We start from the raw sequence: 9,203 nt of genomic DNA, 5'->3' as shown, positions 1-9,203 counted from the left end.
ATACACTGTAGAAGTCCTGTGGGACACAAACCCAGGTCTCCTGCTCTTCTCTGGTCAGTTGGATGTGCAGTTGGTTCTTCTGGATGCCTCACTGGAAGGATGCAGACCGATGCAGATGGGACAGTTCCACAGCAGCAGCAGGACCTGGGAAGGGAAGGGAAGGGAAGGGAAGGGAAGGGAAGGGAAGGGAAGGGAAGGGAAGGGAAGGGAAGGGAAGGGAAGGGAAGGGAAGGGAAGGGAAGGGAAGGGAAGGGAAGGGAAGGGAAGGGAAGGGAAGGGAAGGGAAGGGAAGGGAAGGGAAGGGAAGGGAAGGGAAGGGAAGGGAAGGGAAGGGAAGGGAAGGGAAGGGAAGGGAAGGGAAGGGAAGGGAAGGGAAGGGAAGGGAAGGGAAGGGACCCTCACCTTTTTACTCAGATATCCGGGGAGTGAATCACTTCCCCTCCGGCACTCGCCCGCTACGAGCCTTACCATCCCCAGAGCCACCCCTCCAGGCCCGCTGTGGCCGGGGGGCGGGCAGGTTGCGGGCCGGGCCGTCCACGCGGAAGAAGCGCACCGCCCTCGCCGCCCCGCGCCGCCCGTAGGTGGCGCTGCTGCCATCTGCGCTCGGCCCCACCGAGCCGGCGCCGCCGCCGCGCGGGCCGGGCTAGCGCAGCCCCCCGGCGCCGGCCGCAGCCCCTGGGCCCGCCCGCGGCTGCCTCCGCGGGGCCGCGCCTCCCCCGCCCGCCCTCCCGCACCGCGCCGCGCCGCCTCCCTCGTTGCCACGCGCAAGCAGACACGCGCGGCGCCGCCGCGACCGTCCGGTCGCCCCTCGCTCCCTCTGCGAAGCGACCCCGAGCCGAACCATCGGCCGGCGGGTGCCCCTGCGCTGTGCGAGAGGTGGACGAGCGGCACGGGGAATGGAGGCGCCCGACGGCAGCCTGGGGGCCGTGTGACAGCCCTCCGCGATAGCACACGCATACGGCAGGGAGCCAGAGAAGAAGCAGAGCCGGGCAGCAGCGCCTTGCCCCGTCCCGCAGGGCGCCGGCATGGAGTAGAGCAGCGTGCCGCCGCCAGGTAAGGTGGAGAGGGGTGCGCGAAGGTGCGGGGTAGAGGTTTGCGTTTCTGTGCTTTTACTTCACGACTCGCTGTCGACGCCTTCTACCCCCCCAAAAAACGCCCTTCTTCAAGACCCCCGGCAGCCACCGCGACGGTGCGGGGGGATGCGGGGTGCGTTATTTATGTAACCGGGGGGTGAGCCGTGTTAGGCTCTCTCCGCCGGGCAGGGAGCCGAGGGGGGACTCGGCAGGGGGCGGGCCGGCGCCTGGAGCCCCATTTCCAGCTGCCGTCGCGGAAGCCTTCCGCGTAGGAACCCCGTGCTCCCAGGCAGAGCACTGCCGCCGCGGGCTTGGCCGAGGCTGCGCCAGGGTCCTCGCGCTGCGAGGCTCAGGCGGTACCCACGGGAGGGGACGAACAGGGAGTTCGGGGACGTCCCGTCCGGGGCAACCACTCCGTCCCCAGCGGCAGCGTCAAAGCCGGGGTTGACTTCAGTGAGGCGGGCAAAGGGGCTGTTTTGGCTGCTCCCGTCTCACTCCTCCTCTGGACGGACAGTGGGGATGGCTGCGCTGGGGGGAGCTGGAGTAGCGCTGGGTTCTCGCTGGCAGCGTTGGGGGCAGTCGGGGCCAGGCCGACGGAGGTGGGGGGCGCGGGGGACCAGCTTAAACGCTGAGGGGACTGTGTGGCCCCAGTATATTCAGCCTCTGATGGGGAAAAGCAGCAGCGGGAGCAGTGGGGACAGAGGGTTGCTCACGAAGAGGTGCCCGTCTCCTCTTGATGGGAGGGAGAGCGAGCTCGGTATCACCATGGCGACCTGAGGGAGGAAAGAGCTAAATAAATAAATAAGTGGGAAATAACTCCCCCCTTTCCCTTCCCCCGTCTCTCTCCGCCGCATCCCCTGCCCTGCCAGGTCCCGTCTCAAGGGGGGGGGAAGGGGGAGAGACACGACAGATATCACAGACAAAACTTTCCTCTGAGATAAAAAGGATCAAGGAAATGGCCGGTGAACTATAGTGGGGAAGGGGCTCAGCGAGGTTCGGCTGTGGATAGCCCCGAGCCGCCATGCCCGGAGTATTTTCTCATGCAACATAGGAAGGCATATTTCTCAGTAGGAGAAAGCTACTTCAGGACGGGCTCCCTATGGCAGACATGCCTTTTCATTTCATCCTCTTCCTCTCTGTGCACCTCCAGCCCCAGGGGAGCTCCCGGCGACGGGGGAGCCGTGCTGGCTGTTGAGAGCCCGTCCCGACGCGGCTTCAGAGGCACGATCAGTAGATGCTGTTTCAGTACCATGGTCAGCGACAGCGGTCGCGCCGTGGTCTGTGGAGGTGGTTGTTTCAGGACCATGAACAGCGCCAGCGCTGCTGGAGCGCCGTTCCCAGCCGGGCCCTTAGGGTCGCGTGTGGGAACCCCACGTACCTGTCCTGGGTAGCACCAGGGGCGCCTCCTGCAGGTGTCCCCGAGCCACAAACAGCTGTTTCTGCCAGACGGAGCCACCCTGAACACAGCGTCGCTCCCCACGGGATGTCGGCAACCATAGCAAGTCTCATTTATGACTGAACTTTCCTGAGCCAAACACACGTAGGAGCTGAAAGTCTTAACAAGTGGCATGCTTGAAACGAACTTGATCGAGATTGCTTCTTATGAGTAGTGATTCTCAATAACTTGTTATGACTAACTGGTTCCCCAGCAGGACTGTTTACGTACACAATATCCATAAAATGAGCCCTGCAGAAATAGTGAAATGTGCTCTCAACTTGTTTTCCTTACGGAAACCTCTTGAGAAATGGCACTTAAAGAAACTGAACTCTTAACTTAGCAGGATATTCCTGGATATTCCACTGCTGAGACACACAAATTCACAAGTGGAGTTTGTGCTGGCCAGACAGACATGATCAACGAAGTAGAAAATCACTTACTGATTAAGAACTGTTCTCATACACTTGGTAGGCAGTTTAAAGAAATACACCAAGTAGAGAAAAAAAATGATTTGGGTTTGTAATAATTCACAAAGAAACAAGATATATTTATTACACTGATAAGTTTTAAATTGCTGTTTTCATTTTGCTGTACATATCTGATACTAGTAGTTGCATATGCAATTATTGCTTCAGACTAGGAAAAATATTCTAGAAAAGCAAACAGCATAATGAATAATATTTACTGGGGAAGACAGAGATGGATTAGTCACTTCTGTGCTGTTCACAGTGTCAGGATGTTCTTTTTTTCATTAAACAAATAAGATTTATTAAATCCTGCCTTGGTCCTGATGGGCAGTAAACTATAGATACATGAAGAGTTATTGAGTCTGAAACTAAATCCCCAGACCGCTTAGGTTATGCTTTAAATATAATCAGGTTTTCAATTCATATCAGCTGCTGGATTCCTTTGTTGCTATAAATTTCCCATTTCAAATAAATCCTGAAATAGTCACATGGGTGAATCCTACCCATGAATAGAAGTTCTTTGGACTCCGTACTCGTGTAAATTTATCTCTAAGAATCATGAGTTGAACTAAAATCCTTTTAATGGTAGATCCACATTTCACCCAAACTACACTGTGGGACAAGTTAAGTGAAGTAATGAGTTAAACCTTTATGAAAAATAGAGATCTGAATTTCTTAAAAACAGGCCTAAAATTTTCAGGCCATTCTCACAGGGAATATGAAAATAAGGACTGAATTGTTAGTATGGACTTGGGAACTCATTTCTTTGCTGTGAGAAAATAGAAACAAGTAATAGATTACAATTCTCCAGAGCAGTTATTAGATCATTTATTATACTGGAAGCTATTGATTTTGTTATGTAAGGCAATACTCCTGCAGTGTCAGACTAGTTTTAACAAATAATTACGAAATGATTTTACCTTGTAAGCAACAGAAGAAAAAAAAAATATTGGAAAATCATCAGAAAATACCAGAAACACAACCTCAATCAGTTCAGTAAATGACAGAATTCTTTGTAGAATTTTTGCCAGTGCTTTTACACTGAATATAAGATTTTCAAGATACGCAGTTTCACTGCAGAAGATACTCTTTCTTTCCATACATTTTTACATTCATTTTATTGAAACATGTCATTTTGAAAAAAAAAAAAAACAAGTTGTCTCAAGCTATGCAAGAGAAAGAGAATTTCATTTATATTTTCATAAAATATCCATCACAGTGTATTTATTCAAATATTTTATAGATGTGAATTCTATGTTGTGCTTCCTTTCACCTTTAGAATACCAAGAACTGTGGGCAATGTTAATGTAAATTTACTGGGTTTGTCATTATATCCTTATGTTATTTGCACATATACAAATAGATGTTTATTCAGGAATGTATTTATGTCAGTCTATAAAATCAAGAAGTAAAAGATTCATATAACTCAGACAAATTAAACTATGCCTTGGATAATAGTGGTTTAGGCATTGTAGAGCGCACATATCCCAATCACATATATATATTATTTATTTTCACTGTTAATAAAAGCATGAGAGCTCTTCTTAATATTTTCATCATCTGCTTGCTACAGAATGTTGCTTTTTAATTGGTAAATTGAGAGATGGGTTCAGATGATGTGCTTGTTACATTTATGTGGATGCAGTGTTTTTAGTGGTGGAAGGTTTTGATGCTAAAAACAATATTTCTAGTATATTATGCATCAATATTTAAATATGGATTATGTAGAGACTGGCCTGTCTAATACAATGAAAGCTAAATTTACTGGCCCATACATTCAATGAATGTGTTCTAATCTCATTCCTTTTTGACAGAGATTTCCTGGGAGAGGCTTGGGGTTTTTTTAAACTGTGCATCGGATACATTACTAGAATTACATTAATATTTGAAATACACTTACATTACATGTGTTACAAACAGCTGAAATAGGAGATTACTAATTCCACTTTTTCAAATACTGATGCAATCTTTAATCATATGCAAGGATGCTGACTGTCATAGAAGCTGGAGATCTTCTGATGGAGCCTTATGGCAGTATTGTGGAGTGTGTGTCAAAAGGATATCCCAATCTAGTTCAGTATACAGCAGGAGGTAGATGGGAGCAGTTCTGTCCATGCAAGGGGCTAGAGGAAGAAAAAACACAGAAGTCATGTGCAGAGACTGGAAATTTTTAGTAATTACTCACAATATTATGGCAACTGCAAAGGTTCTGTACTGCAGATATAAATCATATTCATAAAGAGGCTCAAAGTGCCATCCTCATTTTACTCATCACTGTTTAGTAGGATATCATGCAGCACCAAGAGAATTTCACAACTAAGTAAATATAAGTTGTTTACATTTTAAAGGCATGTTGATATGGATTTTAGCTAGATAGTGACATGCACTCTATCCACAAACTTACACGTACAGACAGCAGAACATCCTGCTTTCGGATACAGGACAAAAAAAAGTAAATTTTAAAGTTACTAAATGATGTGCAGCTTCTACCAGCAATTTGCTCTCGGGGCAACACAATAATCAGTAAAATCAGTGAAGATCTGCATGAAAACAATAACTGTAAGCAGTCTTTACTGCAGAAACCCCAGATAATGACAGAGGTTGCAGAAGAGTCTCTAAAATAAACACACTGTACTTTTTCTCTGAGTACAAGTCTATAGAGTCATAAATTAAAATAACAATGAAAATAATAATATTTTGTTAAGAAAAAGAACTAAAAGGTGAAAAAACATAAAAGCGTTGATTCCCTGCTTCTATTTGTCAGTTATAGCTTCGGGTCAGTCATTAATGATACCTGGGTATGCGGTGTAGCATTGTATTCCCAGTAGAGGAATCATACAATCTATATAGCTCTAATTAAAAAAAAATGATTAGAAATTCTCTCAGAAAAGACTTTATTCTTCTTTACTACAACAGTATGTATCAACTTAATATTAGAAAATAAAGGCTCTTTCTATCAGACATGAACATACCTCAAAGTGAATGCAATTATTCAGCTGGAAGTGTATGTTTTTGATATAGGAATTTCTTCAGTTTGAATGCTATTTACTTCTAAGAAACACTTACTTTCATATCTCATTTGGTGGGAAAATAATGTACTATATCCAAGAATAGAACTAGCCCTGCAGTCAGAGATCTTGAACACTTTCACGTGTAGCTTGCAATTCACAGGCGAAAATTGCAATTCCACAGAGATAAAAAAAATATATAAAGCATTTGTGTTAATAGCACTTTATAGGTTAGTGCAAATGAAGAAGGCTCGTTCACACATGTAAGCCAGGGAGCCTGCTCTTAAACCGTACTGCCAGTGACTTACCCTTTCATGTACATTGTTAGTGGTTCATACAGTAGGACCTGAGATTCAGACTTCAAAATTTATCTGGAGATCTGAGTCTTCAGAAATGTCTTCCAACTAGAGGAAGTGTCTGATTCTTCCTAACACAGAGACTTCAGGCAGCTGCTGCAAATGTAAAAGTGATCTTTGCAATTTGGCTGCAAGATAGTGTCCTTGTGTGCCCCATGGCTAAAGGCAGTAGCTGGGGACATTATTGTTGGGGAAAGGAATTTTAGCACAAACTTGCTTCTAGGTCTTACCATAGACACAGCCTTAATCTTGAATTTAATTTCCCTTCATATCCTTTGACCTAACTGTGTTGAATCCTGAAATTCAAATGCGCCTTTTGAAGGAGAAGTCCTAGGTCTGATTGCTGCTGTCGCAGCAGTCACAGCATAGTCAAATAAACAGTAGAGATCATAGGCTTATGCAGCTATGCTGTATTATTCTGTATCCACTTAATCTACATAGACTGTTGGAGCCTGACCTAAGGAAGCCACCAGTCACAGGAGACATTGAGACTCAATGGAGCAGAATGTTGTGTCTTGTTTTCTGAAGAAAGTAGAATTCTAGCATTTGTGCTGAACTCTCAGGAAAGAAAAAATCAGGACACAAAAACAATAGTGACGATTGAAAGGGTGAAGAGAAGGCTGAAAGAAAGAAGAAGATGATGAGAGAGAACGCACACGAGTGCAAAGTTAATTCAATGCTCTAATCAACTGTGTTCTGTCTGCAGTGTTTTATCATAAGCATCCCTGCTTTAGGCTCACGAGCTCAGAGCTCTTTGCAGCATTGCAGGAAATCCTGTGCTTTTTGCTTTCCATTTAAAAAAAATCTTATTGTATCTCATCAGTACAGACAACTTTGTCAATTTAAGCAAAAGAGAAATTATCATATATTATTTATTATAATCAAGAGCGGGGGTTCATTAAACAATGAGCAATTGTCATATTATTTCTCAAAGTATTAATTTGAAGAATGAGAAAATAATGACATTTCCTACCTTACCACTTTTTCTCCTCTTCTTCTTCTGTTGACACACACAGTCTTCAGTTTCTGTCAGCTTGTCACATCAATTTCCCATTCTTTAAAAGTAGCATTTTTGCTAAGTGATTGTAATAAACAACCTTCTTTTTCCAGATCAATAACTGATCTGGACTTGAAGATATAATTCCCCACTGATTTCCATGGGGCTAGACTTTCACAGAAAAAGCTTCAACAAGCAATGTCTACTTTGGAAGTACAGCTCCTGGGTTCCCTATAGTCAATGAAAAGAGCTGGGTAACTCTAAAGAGAAACTTCAGTCTGGCAAAGATCTCTAAAGTTCTCTAGAGAGGTTACATTTTGTTACCTCAAATTCTGTGGACTGCATCTCAAATTACTAAATCAATGTGGCAATCTCTTTTTGCGGAAAGTGTGGAAGATGAAACCCTGTCTTCAGTGCTTCCAGACAGAACTGTACTCACTAAACTTAATTTCATCCTACATCGCTTTTGTTTCCTGGCTGACTTATAAAATTCTTAAGATTACATAGAAGTCATGCTTGATGTTGGTATTTTTGGTTGTTTTTTGTTTTTGTTTTTGTTTTTCCCATTGTTTCTGACACTCTCCAGCTGCAGCATTAAGCAGCTCAGCAATTTCTGATCTCAGAGCTGGCCTTAGATAATCAACAGCAGCAGCAGAGAAAACATAGTTATGCAAGAGTGAAGGAAACCTTTTTTGGTAATTCAAAACGTTGGCTGCTTACAAACATCAAGATATCAGTTGCAGTGGGCTCTGTATCATGGCCTCTCCATCAATATGGAAATGAAAGGTTGAGCTGGTAAGGAAGTAAAGGAAACTGTGCCAGCTTTGGCAGAAACAATACAGACGTAGTGCTGTATTTTCCTTAGCATGCTGCTTGCTTTCTCTGGTACAAATGGAAGGAAGCATATTGGTTTGTGCTTCATCCCTTTACGATGGGAGATAAATAAAATGCCTCATTAAATTATTTACTGAATGGGAACTAGGATTTACCAAATCTTCATCATTTTTACAGGAGAGGAAGTGAAAGGAGACTATTTTGTTGCAGCCCATTAGCACTGCCCAGTATGGTGTGCATGTCAAACCAGGACTATCTCGTAAGATGCAGCATCTCTCCAGTAATCTTGCAATATTTTACTGTTAAGTATTGCTGTATAAGAATTTTAATACTTCAGGTAGTTAATCATGTTAAATAAACTAGATACATGTTTATCTCTGCAAAATATCCGGCAGGGATATGAACAATCTTCACAAAGCTGCTGTATTCCATCTATTAAACATAATTACATTAAAGCGCATAGTGCATTAGAAGTCTTTCAGGATTAAAAATAAAGTAATGCTAATCTACTTTCCAGAAATATACTGAAAAGTTACTATTAAAATCTGAAAGAGAAAGAAGCAAGCAGAAGATCCTTTGTATTAAAAAAATATTCCAGTGACATTCTAGTGACAGTGACTATAATTGTATGTAGTATATTTACAGTACGGTTTCATGGTAGTTGTTGATAATTCTTGACTTCAGCGCTTGTGAGTGTTACTTGGTGTGTGAGAAATCAGATCTCTTGTAACTGCTGTCTGGATGCTTATTCATTACCATTACTCTTTTCTTATCAACTAGATTCGCATTTTTAAGAGGTGACCACAAATTTCTACAGCATTTCAGCACTAATCTGACTGAGCTCTGCATCTCTAGTCAGAGTTTGCAAAGTTACATGCAAATATAAGGTGGCCAAAATTTGGAAGAAGTGGGACAGACAAAATATTAAGAAACAAGGAATAAAGACATTTAAAAAGTGAAAGCAACACAAAACCAATTAAACTGGATGATAAGCCCTCCCATATTCAGAAAATTCATTACACAGTGAAAT

General features: G+C 43.8%; 1 protein-coding gene across 4 annotated transcripts in view; it reads left to right on the top strand.

The window, feature by feature from the left end:
* Nucleotides 1-735: 735 nt before the first annotated feature.
* KCNJ6 (potassium inwardly rectifying channel subfamily J member 6) overlaps nt 736-9,203 on the top strand; it is a 154,622-nt gene continuing 146,154 nt past the window's right edge. Inside the window, exon 1 of one of the 4 annotated variants that reach the window (XM_090122595.1) lies at nt 736-1,053. The gene's annotated coding sequence lies outside the window, so the exon portion shown is untranslated. The remainder of the gene's footprint in view (nt 1,054-9,203) is intronic. The other 3 variants (XM_031612647.2, XM_090122585.1, XM_090122588.1) reach the window with 3 other exon arrangements.

Source organism: Phasianus colchicus, chromosome 1, assembly GCF_987193195.1.
Source record: "Phasianus colchicus chromosome 1, bPhaCol1.hap1.1, whole genome shotgun sequence".
NCBI classification, from domain to species: domain Eukaryota; kingdom Metazoa; phylum Chordata; class Aves; order Galliformes; family Phasianidae; genus Phasianus; species Phasianus colchicus.
Note: the sequence above shows the minus strand (reverse complement) of the source record. Positions and strands in the feature narration are given on the sequence as shown.